General features: G+C 34.6%; 1 pseudogene across 1 annotated transcript in view; it reads right to left on the bottom strand.

Annotated features, from left to right (window-relative positions):
* Positions 1–4,253: 4,253 nt before the first annotated feature.
* The window catches only part of LOC309665059 (olfactory receptor 13C3-like), a 146,224-nt pseudogene continuing 125,937 nt past the window's right edge, over positions 4,254–24,540 (bottom strand). The window contains exon 9 of the transcript XR_014268431.1: positions 4,254–15,599. The product of XR_014268431.1 is annotated as an olfactory receptor 13C3-like (transcript). The remainder of the gene's footprint in view (positions 15,600–24,540) is intronic.

Raw genomic sequence — 24,540 nt, 5'->3', positions numbered from 1 at the left:
GGAAGCCTTTATTCTCTTTTTGAAAGTGGCCTTTTGGGGAACAGGAGATGGATGAGAAGGCATGGAGGCATTCAAGCAACGCTGTAATGTGTGCAAAAAATATGCATCTCATTGATTCCCTCGGGAGCTGGATATGTAGCTAACAATTTTTATGGTTGTCAGCAGAAAAGGTTGCTTTTAGTCTCAGTTGCAAGTGGATTACATTGGCCCATTACCCTTCCTTCTGGGTAAATAACAATGAGTCTTGACTAAGACAGACACACATTTTCTTCTTGTTTGTTCTTGGATTTGCATACCTGGCAAATGATGCAAAGACCTCAACCACTACTTAAGGCCTACAGCAAGAGGAATTAGAATGTTGGTCATCTAATTAAGGAAGTCAAAGTGAAATCCAACAAGTTACAAACCATTAGACATCATCTACATCCCTATCCACAAAATGTGGACTAATGAAAATTGAAATGGATCATTTAAACCCTGCTTTTACAAAACTGGAGGGTGATAGGAGACTAAAAAGATGTTTTTCAGGGCTGAATGAATGTGTGTTAAGACATGATATACGTGGACTTAAAGGAAGATCACTATTGGCCATATTGTTGAGATGTTTTGGGGGGAAGACATGGGGAAAATTGTGCGAATGATACAGGCGCTTTATAGAAACTTCTATATTTCTAAAAATTTTCTTTTTCTTTGCCTGATCCTGTTTTAATGGGACATGGATCAGTTGCTGAACATGATACCATGACAACACATCTAGGTACTACTGCCCACACTGCTACAATAATACAGATCATTCTTTATTTACCCTTTTAAAAATGGGATTAATAGGTTCTGTTTCTCTCTTACCTGGTTAATGAGGCAAGCCAGTATGCTTGTATTTATCCAACCCTGTTCTATATAATACACAAGATAAAGGGGGAAATCATTGACCGTATTTAAATTGCTGCTAGCTTTATGGATCAGTCCTCTTGCTGAAGCTAACAGTTCTACCCCAAAGAGGATAATCTGGGTAAAAATTAATGAAAGGTGGAAAGAAGGGAAAGTGATTGCTGATATAAAAAGGGAGCCTATGGGAAGTTCTTTGGCATGCTATAGCTAACGTATATTTGGAGGTTACTACTATCTATATGATAGCATCCTGGAGAAATAAACATTTTGGGTTCAAAATATGTACTCAAACTCAATAAGCAGTTAATGGCAATATGTTGGGTATATAAACCAACATTGACTGAAATATTCTAAGAGACAGTTCCTCAAAATTGGCCTAGCAGGTACAACTGAAGTTTCAGAACTCTCCTTTTTGGCCTGAAATTCCTTCCTCCTGCAGGACCATATCCTATACTGTTATAGGAAGCATTAGCCTTACATGAGTGTACACTGAATCCTCGTGTGTTCTGTAAAATGTCCAACCCTGGGTAAGTGCTGCAGTGTTTAATTTTAAAAACTGAGCTCCCTTGAAATTTAGAAAGTCAGGTAGTATACAGCCTGTATTATCTCATGGCAACAATCCACTGGATCGAGAAATAATGTATTTTACATGGCTCATGCGCCCTTTTAGTGGCTTACAGTCATCACCAGCATCGTCCTATTGCTAAACTGGAGACAGCATCATTTATCTTATAGTTTATGCGCTCCAGGAGGTGCATTCTTGTAGACTACCATGTGAATAGTGGCACTTGGATTTTTGCCACTTAGTGTATGTCTACACATTACACATATATATCTATAAATATATACTAGATATATAGGTATTTATAGATAGACAGATAAACTGATATAATTATGCCTAGGATTTGTTTCAAAATAATCTGGATGAGGAAGATACATAATGATGAAAGAAGGCTGACCATGTGTTGGTAATTTTTTAAGCCATGTGAATGGTATATGGAACTTTGTTAAATTACTCTTGCTCTTCTGTTAAGTATTTGAAAATAAGTATTTCTAAAAGTAGGTTTTAAAGAAAAAATACATAAGCGTGTGTGTATATATAGATAAATAGAGATATAAATGTATGTATGTATGTATGTAAACAGAGCTGTAAACATATTTGGGAAAACTCCTATGATGGTATTAAGGGTGGGTAGAGGGTAATTTAGCTAGAAATTGAAAATGTTCATACCCCCTTCTCTATTAACTTCACTTCTTAAAATTTATCCTCTGAAACCATAGGTGTTGTACACACACACACAAAAAAACCCTTTAACCTCAAGGGTTCATAGCATATTAAGTGATAAATCAAAATACAAACATGTTGAATGTATGACTCCTAGTTACTAGAAGAAATATTTTAAATGGTAGCTTTAGGAGATGACCATAGTGACAATTTTTTTAATACTTTTTGATATTTTTAATTAAAAATTTATTTATTAATAAGAAAATAATACACCTAATAATCTATTGGAGATTTCCTGATTTATCCAGGGAAAGATATTTATTATCAAATCTGTCAATTTTCTGATCATTGAATAACATGAGTACGCTTGTTTATATCAAAGCCCTATAGCATCCACTTTTATATACCTATGGAATATTTTAGCAGATGAAGAGTTCAACTTGATATAAGCTTGCATATTAGATGTTGACACTCTTGGTATTGCGGGAAAAAATTAAAAATTCAGGTGCTAAGGAGTTGGTTAAAACAATATAAATAATATTTTTATATGCCTAAAACATTGTCATAGAACAAAAGTTAAAGAGAACTAAGCATGGATCAGATACAAATGCAGGGCCTCTAGTGAGAGGGTAGAGGAGAAGCACTAGAAGTTCAAAAGCTGTCAGCCACAGGGTCGGGTACATGCCTTTCTGAACCAAAAGCAACACCAATGTGATCCAACCCAGAGGAGAGAGAACAGCATCTGGAAGTTTTTTGCAGTGACAGCACTCATTCTGGTGGGACAGTGGCAGAGGAGCAGAATTTAGTGACCAGATCATCTAGGCAGAAACCTGGGTCAACCTGAAGGAAGTAGACTGGCAAAGAATGAAGTCTCTGAGTAGGAGATATGGGGTCATGTAGCTCTAAAACAAGTAGGAAAAAGGAAGACTGGGTAGGAAAATGAAGTCAAAACCCAGCTATCATAATGAGCTAAGAGACCATGGGGAAGCTGGAGGGTGTGGCCCAAAGACACCCTATGCTAGGCACTGGCCTTCTAGACGAGGACTCTACAGAAAAAGAAAAAAAATAGATTTACTAAGGAGTTTCAACTCATTAGAGAATGACAAGAACTGATTTAATTTCCCCAGTCATGGACTTTATCACTCCTTCTGAGCCTGTAAGAACATCTCAAGCAGATTTGAAATGTTTTTGTGTATCTTTTGGTTTAGAATATCCACCTTCCTTCCTCTTCTACACTAGCTCCTCTTCTGGTCTGCAGCCTCAAGAGCTCAGCAGGCCTCCACTCATCAAGCCAGAAGCCAGACTCTCCTTCTTTGCAAGCACCCGAAACCTTAAGAGCTCTTTTGCAGCACCATCTCACTTGGCTTGGATTAGAACAAAAAACGTTCCCATTCTTCCCCAGGGACTGTAGTGCAACACCTCCCACCAAGCACTGTACACTCCACATAAGGCAGAACACTCCCTTGATTATTTCTTCCCCTGGCCCGAACTTCTCTTTATGGTGATATGGGGGGAGGGGCAAGGAGGGTGTGACTTATATTAACAGAGTGACCTTTAGGGGGAGATATCTAGCTTTCATAAGTATTAGCTTCGGGTAAAAGAGGTACTCAGTAGTAACTTTTAGTCCTCAATTTGGAGCCAACTTTAAATCTGAAATTTTAGGACACTATGAAGTTGGTGCTATGCTAGGTGCTTTCTCCAACTTATTGAAATTATAATGACACTGGTACTGGGTTTTATCTCTTTCCTTATTACAAGTCTATGATTTACAAAGAATAGACTATCCAATGTCATTTAGGTAGTTTGTGGAATTGAAGATTTTGTACTCTTGCCCCTCTATCTCCAAAGTTATGTGTAACTGTTTTCTATTACATTTCTGTACAGTACACCAGAAACACTCATTTCAGATACCACCTGGGATGAGACTTTAATGAAATTCATTGTACTTGTGAGATCTGAAAACACTGGAAGCTGAGTTTATAGCAAACTACAGTTCTCAGTAATTCTAGCTGAGTAAGGTTAGTGAAGGGAAAAATAAAAATATCTCTCCTTAACCATGGTTTCCTCAAAGCTTCTTACTGATTTAGCTATAAGTCCATCTTTGTGCCTATTACACAAAGATCTGCATTTTCTGAAATACTTATTGGATAGGTTTTCGGTTTAGCAAATATTTTACAGCTGCTTTTACATCCTTATTCCTCAAGCTATAGATCATAGGATTTAGCATAGGTGTCACTACACCGTAAAACAGGGAAATGAGCTTGTCAGAAGTTTGCAACTGTTTTCTCCAGGCAGTTCTTGAGACGTGGGTTTGGCATACATAAAGAAAATGGTATCATAAAATATAATTACCACAGTCAGATATGCTGAACAGGTGGAAAAAGCCTTGTGTCTTCCTGTGGCTGAGTTCATTCTCAAGATGGTGTAGAGACTGAACATGTAGGAGAAAAAAATGATCAGCAATGGAAGAATTAGAAATGCCATATTTGATATTGTCATGGTGATGATACTGAGGGATATATCAGCACAAGCAAGCTTGAGAACAGCTAATATTTCACATGGGAAATGATTGATAACATTATTCTCACAGAAAGGCAATCGCATGGCAAGAGATGTTTGCACAACTGAGTTGATTCCACTGGACAGCCATGACACAGAAGCCATCAGTACATACACCACCTTGCTCATGAGGACGGGGTATCTCAGAGGGTTACAGATGGCCACGTAGCAGTCAAAAGCCATCATGCCAAGGAGCAACATTCTGTTGACCCCATTGCAAATCCTAAGAACATCTGCACTGCACATCCAGAGAAGGAAATGTTCCTTTTCTTTGAGATTAAGCTCATCCAGAAAAGAGAGGTTTCCCAGGAAGAAGTATATTGGGGTGTGAAGATGGGAATCAAAGATGCTTGCTATTATCAGAACACCATTGCCAATTAGAATCACAAGATACATAATTAGAATTAGAACAAAGTCAACTATCTCAATCTTTGGGTATCCAGAAAGACCAGAAGAAATCCTAGCACAAATGTCTGGTTAATTTTATCCATGTCATCCACTTTCAGTATGTCAAAGGAAGATCTAATATAAAATACATTCACTGCCAAGGAACAAATGTTACATGTTACATATTACCTGAACAATTGATTTTTTAAGAATGTATTATAAGGAGTGTTTGCTTGAAACTCTGACATCCAGCTATCTTCAACAATGTGTATGACTAGAATACAATAAAACTGGGAAGGATGGAAGTACCTATGCCCATTGCCAATATGTGAAGATCTACCTATGATCAAGCAAACATACAGAAGTAACCTTTCCTGCTGTTGAAGCCTTGTTCCCGGGTTGAGGTTTCTAAAACTCCTAATTAGCAACTATAAGCCTGACTTCATCTGCCCCAGAAAGTAAGCAGTGGAGATGTCAAGAGACTACTCAACAAGGACTGGAAATATGATTCTGCAATTCATGATGGTCAAAATTTCACAGCAACTTTGATTTTTTTGGTGCATATTTCTTTCTACACCTGACACTGCATACTTTATATTAGGCACTTTAATTTTTTAATAGACATTAATAATAATAAATTGAATAGCATAAACTGAAATTTAACATCTGTTTAAATGTAGATAGTTGTTGATCTCATTCCAGCTCCTCTTAGTATCTTGTGTGACTGTTCCTGTGACAAGACCATTGCATAGATCAGGTCCACATGAATGTCACACACAGTCTTTGGAGAGTATTACATAGTCTCTTCACTTATTTTCATTATGTGGCTTCAGAGTGTATCTTCATAATTTACTCACTTAAGTCAACCTAAGAAATCAGCAAGAAGGTTTAAATATTTTATATAAATAGGTATACACATGTGTGTATGTACTACTACTTTATGCTTAACAAAATACAATCATTGTTTATATTACTCCCATTTTTTTCAAATATTAAAACATGAAATTTTTCCAAGGTTAACCTCATAGTAAACAGTGAAGTAGAGCTCAAAGCTCAGATCAAGTGTAGTTCACAGCATCGCTAATTTTTATATACACATGAATCACCTGAGTATCTTGAAAAGCTTTAGATTCTGTTTTGGTTTTGGGGGCAGCTCCTGAGAGTCTTCATTTCTCATAACAGCTCAGGTTATACTTACGCAACAGGTCTTGAAAGCACTTGAGTAGCAAGCCTTTAATCTACACTGAGCTGGCAGATTATCCAGATATTTCTGATACAAATGGATTCTCTTTTGCCTTATTAAGTCGATTGGCATACCAAACTGGAAAATGACAAGAACATATTCCTTTTGTGTTTTAGAGAAAGTTCAATATTCGTATACTCTTAAGAAAAAAATATTATTGAAAGAGTTAAATAAATAGTCTTAAGGAAAAAATAATATTGGAAGCATTTTTTAAAGCAGGTTAAATGTGTGCCAGGCTACTACAATAGCTTTTGAATATTACTGACAGTCTATCTTGAACCCAGTCATATTCCAAGTACAGTAAGGATAAATAAAAGAATAAAGTGCCTCCCATTACAGAGCGCAAAATTCAGTTAGGGGTATAGGAAAAGTACATATAAAATATATTATAAATATAATGACATTATGTAGCTTGAGTAAAATTTATAGATTTTCCCATAAGGAAGAAGTTTATGAGAAATAAATCACGCCAAGGAGAATTCAGGAAGAGTTTCAGAAATGGGCTGGATCTGGAAGCAGAGAAAGAATTAGACAAGTTTGGAAGAAAAGAAGGGGAGTATTCAAAAAGTGAGAAGGTGAGCAAAAGTTAGGAGTAAATGGATTGGCAGCGCATCCTTTTTGGACAAGGGAGTTTCCGTGGTGGAGTGGTGGCAAGCGCATCTCAGAAGGAAAGTATGGCAGGTGCACAGAGAGGCTCTAAAGTCAGAGAATTTGGCACGCCTTTTTTTTTTTTTTAATAGATCTTTATTGGAATATAATTGCTTCACAATACTGTGTTAGTTTCTGTTGTACAACAAAGCGAATCAGCCATATGCATACGCCATGTCCTCATATCCCCTCCTTCTGGAGCCTCCCTCCCATCCTCCCTATCCCACCCCTCTAGATCATCGCAAAGCACTGAGCTGATCTCTCTGTGCTATGTTGGCACATCTTTTGGTGGGGAAGGAGTCTATCATTAGAAAGCACAGAACATGGGTTGAACGCTTGGATCCTGTGATGTTAGTACCTGCCAAATTTGACATCACACTGTAGGACTTTATGAGATTTTTAGCAGAAACATAATACAAGGAATTAAGATATTTAGATTAATGGGTTTGTCACATTACTGATTGTACTTGAAAACTGACCTTTCCATAATCACCACCACATTTGACATTGGTCAAAATCACAAGTTTAGCCCTCACGTGGGCTAATAGTGTTAAGAATTTCATTACAGCCAATTTTCCCCCACTCTGCCACTTAGTTTGCCATGTGATAGAAGTTGGGGAAATTACTTTAGAGCAGATATTACTTAGAGTCTAAAGTCCAACTCAAAGGAGGGATTCGCACTACAGGAATAATTTAATTAAGAATACACAAGAGAAATATCACAACTTTGAACAGAAAGACAGTAAGGGAATATAAAATCACAATTTTGGAGATGAAAACTTTAGCCCAAATGAGATTGTAAATTTTTATTTATTCATCTTAAGACCAAAACTTTCTTTAAAGAAGAAAAGAGGGAGGAGAAATCTTCATTTTTGTTGCCAAATCTTACTTTAGGATCTTATGTGCCATATTTTAGGCTTGAAATTAGCTCACTTGGCTGGTGTTACATGACTAATAACAGGAAGAGGAAAGATCCAAAGTCCATTGTCTTTACATTACTACCCTGCCTAACTGGTAGCATTAAAATTTGTATAGAAATCATGTGTCAACAGCAGGGAATGGTTAGTGAGAACCTTAGAGAAGTAAGGGTCACAAAGACTACATTCATTCAACAGTGCCCAGAGAAAGGAGGCAATGATTCAATACTTACTCTACACTACTTCTTATGACAAATCAAAATTCTCCCCAAGAGGGCTCAGAAATTGGTCAGAGGATGTACTAGATAAGGGACATAAGCACCCTTGATCAGACCAGTCAGTAATGCAAATGGAAGAAGACAGCAAGATTTACCAGGACACATGAAGATGTTCTAGCCAGGCCCTTTGGGTCCAGGACTAGAGAGCCTGTTGGCTTCCTCTTCCAGACAACTGCAATGACAATGCATCTGAGGCTAGCTGAATTGCTTCTCCCTGCCATCTGCTCCAAGCCTTTCGCTCCTAGGCAGGAATCCCCTCACTAAGTCAAACCCACCTTGACCCAGGCTGTCTTGCTACCTTTGGTTTGCTTCTGCTCCCAGCGCTTTAAACTGTTTATGTTGTTATACTGTGAGGTAACAAGAGACATGGGGGAAGGAGCTTGCCTGTCTTGCTCATCCCTCTACACCTAAGCCTAATACAGTGGTAGCACATAATAGATGGGTTCTGACTGAATAGGTGAAGGCTTATTTTCTAAACTCTTAAGCATTTTCCGTGTGCAGCATTTATGGATTAATTATCAGGAAAACTTTAATATGTCACATTTGTTCATCTGTAGCAGGCTTTAATTTTTTAAAATATCTTTCAGTCAGTATTAACAAGCTGTCATCTTATACAAATAATTACCAGTTTATGCATTATAAGTACAGAGGATCATCTAACATTTATTAATACAGGTTTAGCATAGTGGAAAAGTATCTCAGACTAGAATCAAAGTCTTTCGTTTGAGGTTCTATGCTTCTAATTTATAGCCTCAGTCTTCTCATTTGTAAGATAGTGATAAAGATACTTGCCTTACTTTCCTTGCAGGGAGATTTTAAAGAAACTATGTGATACCATATGGAAATTAAGGATTAACAGACATTGTACAAATAATAATGAAATAATAATAATTATAATGATTCTCAGCCGTATTTTGGTGATAATAAATTGATACCTATATTGCATCAGGTTATTCACATTAAAAATTAATACTGAATAATAGCTTTAACTGTAGATTGAAAAGGTACAGTTTCATGATATTCAACACTTACCATTACACTGATAAATTATTTCCACCTCCTAAAAGAACCCATTACTTCCTTTTTCGTACTTATGTCAGCATTCTGAATTAAGGTCAGGTTCAACAAACAATGCCAGATCCCACAGATGTGGAAGAATAAATATTTGTTATGCAACAGTTTTCATTGTTCCCCAGTTCTCAAAGCAATTTAAACTTGCAATGAGAGACCTGTGGAATGGAGAAACTTCTGGTTCATTAGGGACAGTGTCCCACAGACACAATTAAGAATGGTGATGGGAACAAATTGTGGCTGAACTAAAGCTCCAAAATGAAATGACATTCTCCTACTCATGTAACATATGAAAACAGGGGCAAATGTTCACCAAAGTAACTTTATGAAATGTGAGAGATTTTTAGTTCAAATTATGATTACCAAAATAAAGTTAATTCAAAGTCAGGAATTACTATTCAAATGATAATTACCAAAATGAAATGTTTGAATTGAAAATAATCTAGATATTATAAATAAAATAAAACAGATATTTGCTGTGAATTAAATGCATTCATTTAACATTTTTGCTTTTTTTATATTCATCCTTTTAGAAAGTTAATTTGGTTCAGGAAGGCATCACCTTTTTTGGAATGAAAAGAGATACCAATAAGCAATAAAATAAATAAATTCACAGGACAAAAGGGAATTCATATGTTTAAGGTCACAAAATTAAAGAAGAAGAGGAGGAGGAGGAGGGATAAAAGGGAAGGAGAGGAAGAGGAGGAGGGGAAGAAGGCGTGAATTCAGATAGGTAATAATTCATCATCGAATTAAAGTGTTTTAGGAAAGTCTATTGAGTTATATTGTAGATATTAACACTGAACTTTGGCAAAGTTATTCTTCAGAAATGAAAAAGAAATAAAGACTTTCCCAGTCAAACAAAGCTGAAGTAGTTCACCACCACTAGACTCACCTTACAAGAAACGTTGAAAGGTGTTCTTCAAGATGAAATGAAAGGATGATAATTAGTAACATGAAAACATATAAAAACAGATAACACATTGGTAAGGCAAATATATAGTCAGTCATAAAATTCTAATTCCATAACAAGATGGTACGTTAGCCACTTAACTACAGTATAAAGACTAAAGGAAAAGACCATTAAAAATAACTATAGCTACCATAATTTGTTAACGAATACATGATATAAAAATAGGTAAATTGTCATGTTAAAAACATAAAAGGGGGGAATTAAAGGGTAGAGTTTTGTATGCAGCTGAAGTTAATTTGCTATTAGCATAAAACAGACTGTTATATGTTTTATGTGACCTGCATTGTAACTACAAAATAAAAACCCATCATCATTCACAAAAGATAAAGAGAAGGGAATCAGAGCATATCATAGGGAAAATCACCATCCATTTAAGTAGGCAGCAAGAGGGAAAAAAGAAGAGTGGAAATACATAACAGCCATAATGTAATTAATAAAATGGTATTAGTAAGTGCTTACATATCAAAGATTACTCTAAATAAATGGATTGAAATCTCCAATCAAAAGGCCAGGGTGGCTGGATGAATTAAAAAAAAAAAAAAAAAAAAACCCAAAAATATGTTGCCCACAAGAGACTCACTTCAGCTTTAAGGACACATATGAACTGAAACTAAAGGGATGGCAAAATATGTTCCATGCAAATACAAACCAAAAAAGGTTGGGGGCATCTATTCTTATATCAGATAAAATAGACTTTAGAACAGAAACTGTCATGGGAGACAAAGAAGGTCATTATATAATGATAAAGGAGTGGACTCATCAAGAAAATATAACAATTATATATATGCACCCTACATCAAAAACACCTAAATATATTAAGTAAATTCTAACAGATCTGATGGGAGAAATAGAGAGTAGCACAAAAATAGTAGGGGGCTTCAATATCCCACTTTCAGCAATGGATAGATCATACACATGGAAAATTAATATTGAAAGGTTAGATTTAAATCATACTTTCAACTAAATGGACCTAACAGACATATAGAGAACATTCTATCCAAGAGCAGCAGAATATGCATTCTTCTCAAGTGCACATGGAACATTCTCCAGGATAGATCACAAAACAACTCGATCACAAGCTACAAGACAATTATTGGCATATTTAAAGATACCAAGGTACCAGGTATCTTTTTTTCATACCCCAATGGTATGAAATTAGAAATCAACAAGAGGAAACCTGGGTAATTTACAAACATGTGGAAACAAAACAACACACTCATGAGTAACCAAAGTGTCAAAGAAAAAAATCAAAAGGGAAGTAAAAATATATTGAAATAAATGAAAATAGAAACACAATGTACCAAAACCTATAAAGTACTGCAGAAGCAGTTCTTAAAGAGAAGTATATAGTGATAAATGCATATATTAAGGGAAAAAAGAGTTCTTAAATAACCTAACTTTAACTGCAAGGAACGAGAAAAAGAATAAATTAAGCCCAAAGTTAGCAGTAGGAAGGAACACATAGAACAGAGTGTAAATAAATGAAATAAAGACCAGAAAAACAAGAGAAAAGATTGACAAACTAAGAGGTGGATTTTTGAAAAGATAAAATTGATAAAACCTTTAGCTAGGCTAACCAAGAAAAAAAGAGAGAAGACTCAAATACATAAAATCAGAAATAAAAGAAGAGACATTACAAATGATAGCCAATAAATACATAGAAGTAATTGATGAATTCCTAGAAATAAATATCTTACCAAGACTGAATCATAAAGAATGGGAAATCTGAACAGACCAATAATGAGTAAGAAAATTAAATCAATATTATAAACCTCACAACTAAGACAGACCCAGGACCAGATGGTTTTACTGGTAAATTCTACAAAACATTTAAAGAATTAATATCAATCCTTCTCAAATTCATCCAAAAAATTAAAGAAGGAGAAATCCCAAACTTATTTTAGGAGGCCAACATTACCCTCACACCAAAGCCAGATAAGGACACCGCAAGAAAAAAAAACAAAAAACACTACCGACCAATATCCCTGGTGAATATAGATGCAAAAATTCTCAACCAAATATTAGCAAACCAAGTTCAACAGCACATTAGGATCATATGCCATGATCAAGTGGAATTTATCACTGGGATGCAAAGATGGTTCAACATATATAAATCAATAAATGCAATACACCACATTAACAGAATAAAAGATCAAAATCACATGATAATCTCAATAGAAGCAGAAAAGAGAATCTGACAAGATACAACATCTTCTCATGATTAAAAAATCATCAATAAATTGGGTATAGAGGAACATATCTCAACTTAATAAAGGCCATACATGACAGAACCATAACTGATATCATATTCAATGGTTAAAGGTGGAAAGTGTTTCAACTAGGATCAGGAACAAGTCAAGGGTACCCACTCTTGCCACTCTTATTCAACACAGTACTGGAATTCCTATCTAGATCAATCAGGCAAGTAAAGAAATAGATCCAAATTGAAAAGGAAGAAGTAAAATTATCTCTATTTGCAGATGATATCATCCTATATACAAAAAAATCTTAAAGACTCAACCAGAAAACTGAACTAAGCAATGAATTCAGTAAGATTGTATGATATAAAATCAACATTCAGAAATCAGTTGCATTTCTATACACTAACAATAAAATATCTGAAAAAGAAATAAGTGAAACAATCCCATTTACAGTATCATCAAAAACAATAAAATATTGATTCTTAGGAATTAATTTAACCAGGAAAGTGAAACTAGAAGACCTTGATGAAATCAAAGAAATTGAAGAAGATACAACTGGAAAGATATTCCAAGTTCATGTATCAGAAGAATTAACACTGTTAAAATATCCATACTACCCAAGTCATTTATAGATTCAATGCAATCCCTATAAAAATTCTAATTGCATTTTTCACAGAAGTAGAAAAAAATCATGAAATCTGTATGAAACTGCAAAAGACCACACACAGAGGAATCCTGAGAAAGAATAACAAAGCTGAAGGCATCACACTTCCCAATTTCAAACTATACTACAAAACTATAGTAATCAAAAGAGTATGGTACTGGCATAAAAATAGACACATAGACCAATAGTATAGAATAGAGAGCCCAGAAATAAACCCCCACATATACAGTCAAAAAATATTTGACAAGGGAGCCAAGAATACTCAATAAGGAAAGTATACTCTATTCAATAAATTGTGCTGGGAAAACTGGATAACCATATGCAGTAAAATGAAATTGTACCACAATCTTACACCACTCACAAACTTAACTTGAAATAGATTAAAGACTTAAACATAATACCTGAAATTATAAAACTCTTAGAAGAAAACATAGGGAAAAATTTCTGTGACATTGGTCTTGGCAATGATATTTTGCATATGACACCAAAAGCACAAGCAACAAAAACAAAAATGAACAAGTGGGACTACATCAAACAAAAAAGCTTCCCCACAGCAAAAGAAATAACATAATAAAATACAACCTACATAATGGGAGAAAATACATGCAAACAATATATCAGATAAGTGGTTATTATCCAAAATATATAAAGAAGTCATACAACTCAATAACAAAAAGTAAACAGTCCAATTAAAAAATGGGCAGAAGAACTGAATTGATATTTTCCAAAGGAGACATACAACTGGACAACAGGTGCACAAAAAGATGCTCAGCATCATTAATCATCAGGGAAATGCAAATCAAAACCAAAATCAGATAGCACCTCACACCGGTCAGAATGGCCGCCATCAAAAAGACAAGAGAGAACAAGTGTTAGATGTGGAGAAAACGAAAGGCCTGTGCACTGCTGGTGGAAATATAAATTGCTTCAGCCGCCAGGAAAACAGTATGAAGATCCCTTAAAAAATTAAAAATAAAACTACCATCTGATCCAGCAATCCCACTCCTTGGTACACCTCCAAAGAAAATGTAAGCAAGATATCAAAAAGATATCTGTACTTGCATGTTTAATACAGCATTATTCACAATAGCTGAGCTAAGTGTCTGTCAAGGGGTGAACAGATAAAGAAGATGTGGTACATATAGAAAATGGAATAATATCCGGCCATGAGAAAGAAGGAAATTCTGCCATTTGGGACAACATGGATAGACCTTGAGAGCATTATGGTAAGTGAGATATCAGGCAGAGAAAAACAAATATAGTCTGATATCATTTACATGTGGAATCTAAAAATGCTGAACTCATAGAAACAGAAAGTAGAAAGGTGGTTACCAGAGGCTATGGAATGAGGGAACTGGGGAGATGTTGGTCAAAGCATATAAACTTACAGTTAGAAGATGAACACATTCTGGGAATCTAATACACAGCATTGTGTTTATAGTTAACAATATTTTCTTATATACTTGAAAGTTTCTAAAAGACTACATCTTAAATGTCTTACCACCAAAAAAAATAATTATGTGATGTGATGAAGGTGTTAGCTAATGCTAAGTGGTATTGCTATTACAATATATAAGTGTATCAAATCAACATACTCCAGCTTACACAATATTACATGTCAATTATATGTCAATAAAAATGCAGACTAGCACATAAAATATATAGATTTTGAGTTTTTCAGGTTGAACAGAGAGAAAGATGTTCGGGAAAGAGGACTCAAGTCCTGCCTCCTTTCAACATCCTTTATTCCTGTGGTGGTCTTTTAGTAGAAATTACTACTGCAAGCAATAACTATAAATAGTAAAGCAACACATAACTTCATAATATACAAACTATAGACAGCATTTGAGGAACTAAGTGAAAAATTGTCCATCTGTTTACAGGTATATACTCTGAGTGTCCACCATACTCAAGACACATCATCAGATAGTGCTGTGATACAGAAAAGTAAAATAGAAAGTTTTCTGCCCTAAGTATTTTTCAGTCCCTTTAGGGAAACTTGTTGCATAGATATATATGTGAGATATATATATATATATATATATATATATATATATATATGTATGTATACACATACACACACACACACACACACACACACCTCACAGGCAATGATAATATATTTTTGTTCCTCAGTTACTCAACTGTTAAAATGAAGATAATAATAGCATACATCTCATAAGATTGTAATAAGGATCAGATATGTGAAATACATGAAAAGTGCATAGAAAAATGCTCCTTGCTCCCAACTCAATTAGTATTATTTATTATTCTCTGGTATTAAATGTCAGATGCCTGTGCAGCATAAATTATAGCATTTAGAGTGAACTAAATTTAGAAAAAATACGTAGGTTAAGAAGAAATTACCAATTTAAAAAAGCAGGCTTATCTGAAAAAGCTTTAACAGAAAGTTATTGAGAAAGGAGGATTCATTTCGGGAGCAAAGGTTGAGTTTGAGTGCAAATCTTTGTTACTAAAGTCAAAGAGGAATTGTTTTTCATAAAAGGTTACATTCTGTTCCATATGCTTCAACTCTGACTTGGACCTAGAGGGAAAATAAAGTTCAGTTTTAATTTTTTATTGACATTTGTCATTTTCAATTGTTTACATCCTTCTAACCTAACTTTCCTGCATCCATTGCAGGGTGGGGATGCAAAATTCTAACAGCTCATTTCAGGCTCTTATCAGTGCTAGATGGGGCAGTGCTGCAAATAGATTGCAGGGGCAAGAGACACAAAAGCTGAATTTGAGATCTTTTTTACCTTCTCATATACTGGCTGGACAAACTTCAGCAAAATATTTCAACTTTCAAAGTCTGAGGCTCTAAATTTGTGTAATAGGAATAACTGTACTAACTCATGGTAGTATTCTGAGAAACACATTAGATATTTGAAAGCACTATGCAAATGAAGGCAATTTACACAATTAATTGTGAAAAGTTTTCAGATAATTTCTCCCCAAAAAACAGCAATACTTATTAAAGACTTTTTTCTGTTTGGGTCTTAAATCTTCAAATGTTGTGAGAAGGTAGAAAGTGATATATGTTTCATGTTTGAGTTGTATTACAAAAGGAACATACCAATTATATAATTGGGTCTAACTACATTCCCCCTGGGGTGTTGGAAAGTTTATAATCCTCCATGTTTACATTCCTAATTTTAGTTTGTTGCAAATATTGGACCCTTCCCTGGCTTGCCCCAAAATGCATTTAAACTGCCTTGCTATGCTAATGGTTGGTCTTTTGGAGGACATTTCTGGAGCTCAAAATGTAGAGGAGCAGTTAGATAAACCCAAAGGCCCCAAGAATCTCTGGGTTATCTCACATATTTCTTTTCTGAGATTGAACTAGAAACTCTGGACCTGAGAGTCAGAATATTTTAAATAGATTCATCTATCAGTTTTACCTGAGGAATAAACTAATGATAAGTCAAAACTTGAAGAAAATAATTACAGCACCTTACTTGTTATCCAATGCTCACTAATATCCCCTCTCTTTATCCTGAAAATTATTACATAAAATGGAAAGCATTTCTTGAGGCTGTAAAGCAAAGGAATATTGATCTCAAATCAAGGAAAGGAAACCATTCCTCAGGCTCAGATTTACATAAATGTCATAATGTTCCATATTCTTCTGTTGTAAATGTGGTTTTTCAAATTAAGGGTAAGATATCAATTTTATATGCTTTAACTGGATATATTTATTTTCTCATTTGTCAAGTTTTCATTATTTAGTGTCATAAAGCTTCGTGTTATATTTTAGACCCTTACTGGGTAATTTTCACAATAAAGATCTTAGGTAGGAATTGGCTTCATTTAAAGAAGAGAAAAAAAGAAGTTCCAAATCTTTCAGTTTCAAATCTAGGCACTCTAAAATAAAATTCAGTGCTCTTTGCTACATCTGCCTCTTCAGAAACATTTATTCTGTCTCTCCTCCCCTCCCCAGAGCAGATAGAATGAGAGCATTAGATTCCTTTAATTGGTGATCTTAGAAAAATTATTGCAAAACAGACGTGTTATCTGTTATTTTCTTTAGCATCTAAACAATTTGAATGCTATTATTGGACCTATAATCTGCTGAAAAAATTAATTCTGTCCCAAATGTATGGAACTGCAATGCAATCATTTGACCATCATCAGCAGTTGCTATGACCACTGTAATAAAAAATATATTTTTAAAACGTTTTTAAACGTAGCTGAGATACCATATCACCTAAATGATTATACTCAAAATAATTGTTGAATTCAAATTAATTAAGACAAAAATATGATCCCTATATCTAACCCTCTAAATACGAATAAACACAAACCACCTCTTCCATGAACCCTTTCGGGAAGCTCCTTGGGCCAGGATCACTGTAATCAGTCAGTCCCTCTTTATCCTAGTGCCCCTGAGTTCCAGAGTAAGCTTTGACTACAGAGAATAAATTATGTAGAAGCAAAAATCCACCATAGGTCCTTTATCTCTTGTTTTGATTATTTGTGACCTGGATTAATCTACTAACTTTGTATGACAGAAATGTTCCAGAAAAAAAAGAGCATCTATTCCATCTATTCCTACATTGTGCCAAGTGATATAATTTGTAGGAGAAATTCGGCTTAGTGGAACAAATTTGTGGCTGTTCCGTTCTCCATACATCTGTCATTCTGTTTGGATTCCAAGTTTACTTAATTTAGCCTCTCTCCAATTGCCATTAAAACCAGTAAGATTAACAGCACAACTTTTCTTGTCTGAGATAACACAGCGTTTTGGAAAGAGTGTGAGCTTTAGAGCCAGTCAACACTTGCTTCCTACACACAATTAATTAGGCACAGAACACTGAGCAAGTAATTTACCTTCTCACAGAACTGCTTTCCTTGTTTCTAAAATGATAAGGCAGTAGCTTGGGAAAATTCCTTGTAAGCTTCAAATTGTAAAGTCATATGAAAGTTGTTTAACAAATATACTAAAATATTTGTATAAAGAAATATCCTTTGGTCTTGAGAAAAATAAATGTTGTAATGACTTCATTTGCTCACCACCATCCCTAATTATATTGCCTGGCACACACTAAGCCATTGCCATATATATGTTGAATGAATTAATGAACAAGCATTTGGATATTGCATTTCACTTGCAAAGCACTTTCATCATATGATATCATTGGATTCATTCATGGGATCTATGAAGAAGCTATTGGTAACTTTACAGATGAGTAAACCTAGACTCTGAAAAGTAGTGCAGCCCTCACTTCCCTAGCATGAGAAAGATCTAGAATTTGAAATTAGGTTTCTTAAGAATGTAATTTTGGGCCTCATACTCTTTTAATTACAACTAATTATGACCCCAGTAAGAGTCAAATGTGTTTTAAGTTCCTAATCTAAGCCATAAACTTAGTATATGTGATAACAGTTAAATTCAGAACAGGCTGCTCCATTATATAGGTGAGCCCACAGTTGCTGAGAAAAGCTTAAAAATGTGAGCATAATGTCACAGAGCTCTTAAGAGATGTAGCCAGATTTTTTTAAGCTCATATACATTTGACTACTATTGCTTATAATGTTCAACATATCCTAGGGCATATGGAGGAAAACTGACCACAAAATGAACATGTTCTTTTTCACCCAGTGAGCAATACCTCCATAAATTCACTACTTCTAGAAGAGAAGTTTTCTAGGGGTAGGGGGTAAAAGCTATTTAAAAAAAAAAAAAAAAAAAGCAGGAATAGTAGAAGGGTTAGGTTCCTATGGCCCCCAGGGCATCAATTTTTCAACTTATAAATGGAGATGTTTTTCTTTTTCTTTGGGTATCTGTTGAAGTCCCCTTCGTTCTTGGAAGTGAAAAAAACAAAACAAAACAAACCTGAAAAACCCAGGCAGAATGAAGCAGTTATTATTACTTTGGTTACTTTAATAACTAAAGCAATCAGTTAAGACTTAGCTGCAAAGGACCCAACAGAGCTTTAGTGTCACTTCAGACTGATGCTGGATTCACTTTAATTTTCACAGATTGTTACAGGACTGAGCTGAGAATCCACAGGAAATGGGAGGACTGTGTTTTTGCCAAGGGAATTAAAACTTTTTGATACCAAATTTGACCTAAAATGAACTACTATTTGTCTAGCTCCATACAAAGGTGAATTTTGATTCAGGTTCTCTACAAGCTAGAGGAGGAGCCAATGATTGTCCTGAAAAACAATGTTTACAGACCCACCAAGCACAGGTCACAGTTCCATATTGGTGAGAAAAGCACATGACCCTGAAGAATGCCTCTATATTAACCTTTTTTCTGAGTTTTCATCTTCTATACTCCCTCGGTCAAAATTCGAAAGGTTCCAAATCGCCTGGAGAATAAATTATAATTCCTGAATACTCCATTTAATATACCTCACAAACTGGCAAATCTTTGTTCCTCTTTTTCTTTCTTGTTCTGTCTATTGCACCCATGTACATTGTTTTCTTGTCTAGAAGCCCCACTGATGCATTTTGGTTTCAGCCCATTACCTAAGACTATTCCTCCTCAGCTGATCAAGGTCAAACTCAATTGATGCAATGAAATATTGCCTTAGCCCTCTCTCACAGGATCTCCCCTTCTTTGAAGTCTGATTGTACTTACTCTTAGAGTTTGAATAAAACATGTGCAGTGATTCAGAGGCTTCCCCCAAGAGAAGCTGTCGGGCTTCCTGCCAACAGACCTCACCAGACAGCAATACTGTGTGTTTTGTTGTTGTTGTTGCTGCTGTTTTTTAACCAAGGTCCACATTCTGTTCCTTAGCCCTACAAGACTCAAAGTTGATTTGTTAAAACAAGAAGCTAGATCTCGTTCACAAAGGTTGATTCACACTAGCTCACAGATACTACTATGAAGCAGAGTGCCATCCTTTACAATGAGAAACATAGGCCAAAGTGGAAGAGCCACTTCATTCCTTTGCTCAGTCCATTCTTTCCTTCTATACAGGTGACCTGGATGTCTGCTTCTCATCAGAAGGGGAAAACTAGGTCAAATCAAGGGGATTACTTATATGAATAGCATATTTACTGGAATCAGGCTAAAAGGAATGCCAGATTCATCAATCTCTACATTAAGTATAACCTCTCCAAGGTTATACTTGACTTAAAATCTGTTGGATGAGCATTGAATGAAAGGAAGTTCCCAGGGTCCCTTTCATTCTCCATGCAAAGCAACCACTTTATGACTGATTTCTTTTTCTTTAACTAGATTAAAAACTCTATTTTTTAAAAAATGCCTTGTCTAAGCTCTAACCTATTTTTTTTTTCTTTTAAGTGCCTTCATTTTTTTCTTCCAATCCATTATGTGTTGTTTTTATGGTGTGAGAACTCAATTTTCCTTTTCTTTTACATTTATGATAGTCCCTTCTATTAAACTACATTTCTGATCAGAGTTCCTTCATTAGCATATGCCTTATATTGCTCTCTCTGATTTTATATGTGTTTTTATTTGTCTGTTTCCTTTTATACTTAGGCTTTAGTTAATCATGCTCCTCTGTATTTTATTTTCTATTCCTCTGTACATTATTTTCCTCAGTCCTTAAAAAGCCACCTATATTTTCCCATAATCACTGATTCCACTAACACGTCCTCCCAACCCACAACTATGTTTTTGCTTTGTCCCTAAAAATGCATGTACCCTTGTAAAATATGGATTTAAATTTGCATATAAATTTTACTGTGCTATAAATCACAACATTGCCTACTTTTTTCAACACTTTTTCAGGGATCTATTTATGTTGCTATATGGACATCTAGTTCATTTTCTCCTCACATCTGCAAACTGTTCCATAATGCTTACTCATGTGTGGTAGAACCATTCTTCTGATGATGGATATCAAGGTTGCCTCCAACCTCCTTTTGCCACAAACAATGCAATGATGAGCATCCTCATGCTTGTCCCCTTACAGTCCCCTTACCTGAGACATATTCCCAGAACTGGAATCACTGGGCCCCACCTAATTTTAATATAGCCAGAGACTTTTCCAGTATATCAGTGTACACTCCCATCAGAGTTCTACCTCCCCACATACTTGCCAACATTTGATATCTACTTTCTAAAGAAAATGAATATTTTACGGCTATCTTAATGATAATTTTTCTGACTTTGAACATTTAATGAGCATTTTTCAGATTTTCTAAGTGTTAGAATCTCTCCATGTATTTGTCAGCCACTTAGGAAAACCTTTCTATGAATCACTGATTCATATCCTTTGACCAATTTTCTATTAGTTTAAGCCTTTATGTTTTAAAAGTTTTTTTCCTCAGAGTTCCCAATATTTCTATATTGTTTCTTTTATTAATTTAATAATTTTTCACAAGTAAATTGTTAATGTATCTGGTTTCCAACTGTATGTATGATAATCCAAGGATCAAATTCTAGATTTTTCATATATAAAGACATTTTCCTAACATGACCTACTAAGCTATCACTTCCCCATTAGTTTAGGGTGACAGTTTTATGATATTTCAAATTCCCACATAAACATGTGTCTATATCTGAGATCTCTTTTCTATTGCAATATTTAAATGTCCCTGAGGCATTATTATAATATTTTTATTACAGTGGCTTTGTTGTATGTTTCAAATATGGATTTTCCCCCTACTTTTCTTTTAAAAAATTGTGTGCAAGTTGTACAATTTTATTCCTCCATATAAATTTTAGAACAGTTAATCATATTTCTCAAAAAAAATCCATCTAAAATTTTGAATGTATTTAATTGAATGTATAGACTAATTTGGGGAAAAAATGGCAGCCTTATATTTTTATCCCATCTCTTAACATATTATATCTTTTGAATTACTCATATTTTGATATGCTGTTTATTTTAATTTTTAAATGGTTTCTGTAAAGGTCTTGTACATGCTTTGTTAGGATAAAACTCAGATGTTTTATACTTTGTTATTTTTATTATACTTATTTCTATTATGGTTGCTAATCATTTATTACTAACATAAAGAGAACTACTGATTTTTCCATTGATCTTACATCTACATGTCTTACTAATATTTTCATCAACGCAGGCAAAAATAAATAAATAAATATATAAAAAATAAAAAAATAGAAGGCACTTTGTAACCTAAAATAAGTACATTGTTAATTATTCAAAGTCATTATCAACTAGCACATATATCATATATTTACTTTTAATTTGTTCATTTATTTACTATTTATGTCCACCAAGACATAAAGCTCTCTTATATGGTGAGCAGGAACTTGTTTATTACCCTACAACACCTCAAAGACATAGACGAGGACTTGACATATAATAGGTGCTCAATAAATATTTTTCATAAATAAATGAACCACATCATGCATAAACATAGAAATAAATGTATATCTGTTATATCTGAGGTAACAGTGGTTCTTCAAAAAGATATCTAATTCAATACAATATTTTATAAGTTAACTATATTGACATTTTGTCATACGATCTCCCTTCATAAATTACTACCTTTTATTTTTTATATAATGTGTATCTTAATGTAGAGGAAGAGGTTTTATTTATCATATACTATAACTTTTCTGGATTTGGTACATAATGAGATTAAGTTGAAAGAGTCCCCTAGTAATGCACCCTAAGTTTTAACCCAATAAAATAGAGGTGACATGGTAGCAGAGAATTCCTCTTGGATTTTGAGAAGAGACCAGGTCATAATAAGGACTTCTTTCTTACCCTGCATTGAATCACACAGCTTCTAAGTGGAAGGAGAACTAGATAGAACTGGTAACTGACAACAATTTCAATAAGAGGATACGAAGTGGCAAAAGAGAGTCAAGTTGTTCAATGAATTGAAGAGCTACAGGGTTTTGGGCATTGGAGGATAAGAGAAAGATAGCCCCAAATTGAGATAATCTCTATTGTCTGAAGAGTGTAGCCATTGTATTGGTGCCAAAGTGAGAAATGGAAACCCTATTTCCACTGAAGGAATTGAGTCAGATATGTCAATAAAAGAAAGCACTCCTTTCTTCTAGCCCTTTGAGGAGTCAATGAGAGTTGAAATATAGAACACACACCTAAAGTAAAAGACTATAACTACTTCTAAATTGTAAAAGTAAGCCCTTAATATCTTCCTTTCTTGCTAACAGGTAATTACTATTTCTTCATGATATTCAATAAGTTAATTCATGCTCAGCACTAAATAGTGCCTAGAACACCCTAAATATCCAATAAACATTGGTGATTTTTTTTATTAATGCTCAGTGTACTTTAATAGATCATAAAGCTTTGAGTAGACACAAGATTTTCATCCTTACTTTTTTACAGAGTAATTTTGATGCTATTAAACTATTGTCTCTCAGCTTCAAATTCGCTTTTCTTTGTGAGTTAGGGTTGAGACACTGAAAACCACATTTCTCCTTTGCTAGCCAGCTTCTGTTAAATTCTTCCAAAAGAGTTGCTGGCAAGAAAATGGAAGGTTGGATGAGGATTAAGGGATTTGACCCTCCCTATTAACTTTCTGTTCATGTCAGCATCACTCCAGCTATGGTTCTTCACCACAACAATGGCAAATCCTTAGTTGCTTCCAGTATTGGTTTCAGTTTTTATTTCTCTTTTCTATAAGCCAAAACCAGTAGCCTACCAGTGCCACCTCCTCAGAGGTTTGAATCTGTCACTCAGCTTTTACTTCTGGTAAATAAATAGCCCTGCCTGCTAAGTCTTTGTCTTGAGGTATCTTTAAAAACAATAAAATACGCAATTCTCTGCTTGAGAAACGTAGTGAATCAGATGGAGCATAAGCAATAGATTTGGTCAGATTGTCATTTCCATACACAATTGAATAACAGGTATTGGGCAAGGGATTTGCATTTCCTTTACAGTTCCTTCCTTGTGTCTAAAATGTAGATTATGGAAACCTCTTTAGTATGCTCTAAAATGACAAATAATGATTATCATATGACTGTATGAAAAGAAAACATTGAGTAGTTCACCAAATCCTGAAATACATGTGAGAAGGGATAAACTGAGGACCTTGAGAGAAAGAAAAAAAAAATAACCCTTTTCTTTTACCAACACATACCTAGCACCCACCTAAATTCCATACCTGGCACCATAGTATGCTACTTCTATAAATTTGTTGAATTAATGCATAAATAAATGAATGGAAGAAATAACTTCAGAAAGGTACACAGTTTCCAAAACAATTCACCAAGGTCGTATTATTGAATCCTCATGAACACTCTTCAAGGAGCTACTATTTCCCCAACTTTACAGAATACCTGATTCCAGAAAGGTCGAATATCTGGTCACAATCAGGATGTGGAAAGTTTTTGATTTGAATAAAATGATTAACAAACTTTAACAACCCAACTATTATGGGATACACATTACCCTAAATAACATGTGGAACAGGTATAAAAATTGATATTTTGTTAGGCTGAGAGCAAGAATCAGCAAATTTCAGTGAAATTATATTAAACAGTCCATATTCTCTCAATTAAATTAAAAGTAGTTAATTAATTAAAAAGCTCCATAGCCTGAGATAATTAAAACACACTT

Source organism: Balaenoptera physalus (assembly GCF_965194825.1).
Source record: "Balaenoptera physalus genome assembly, chromosome: 7".
Classification (NCBI taxonomy): Eukaryota; Metazoa; Chordata; class Mammalia; order Artiodactyla; family Balaenopteridae; genus Balaenoptera; species Balaenoptera physalus.
This window is presented reverse-complemented; position numbering and strand designations above follow the sequence as displayed.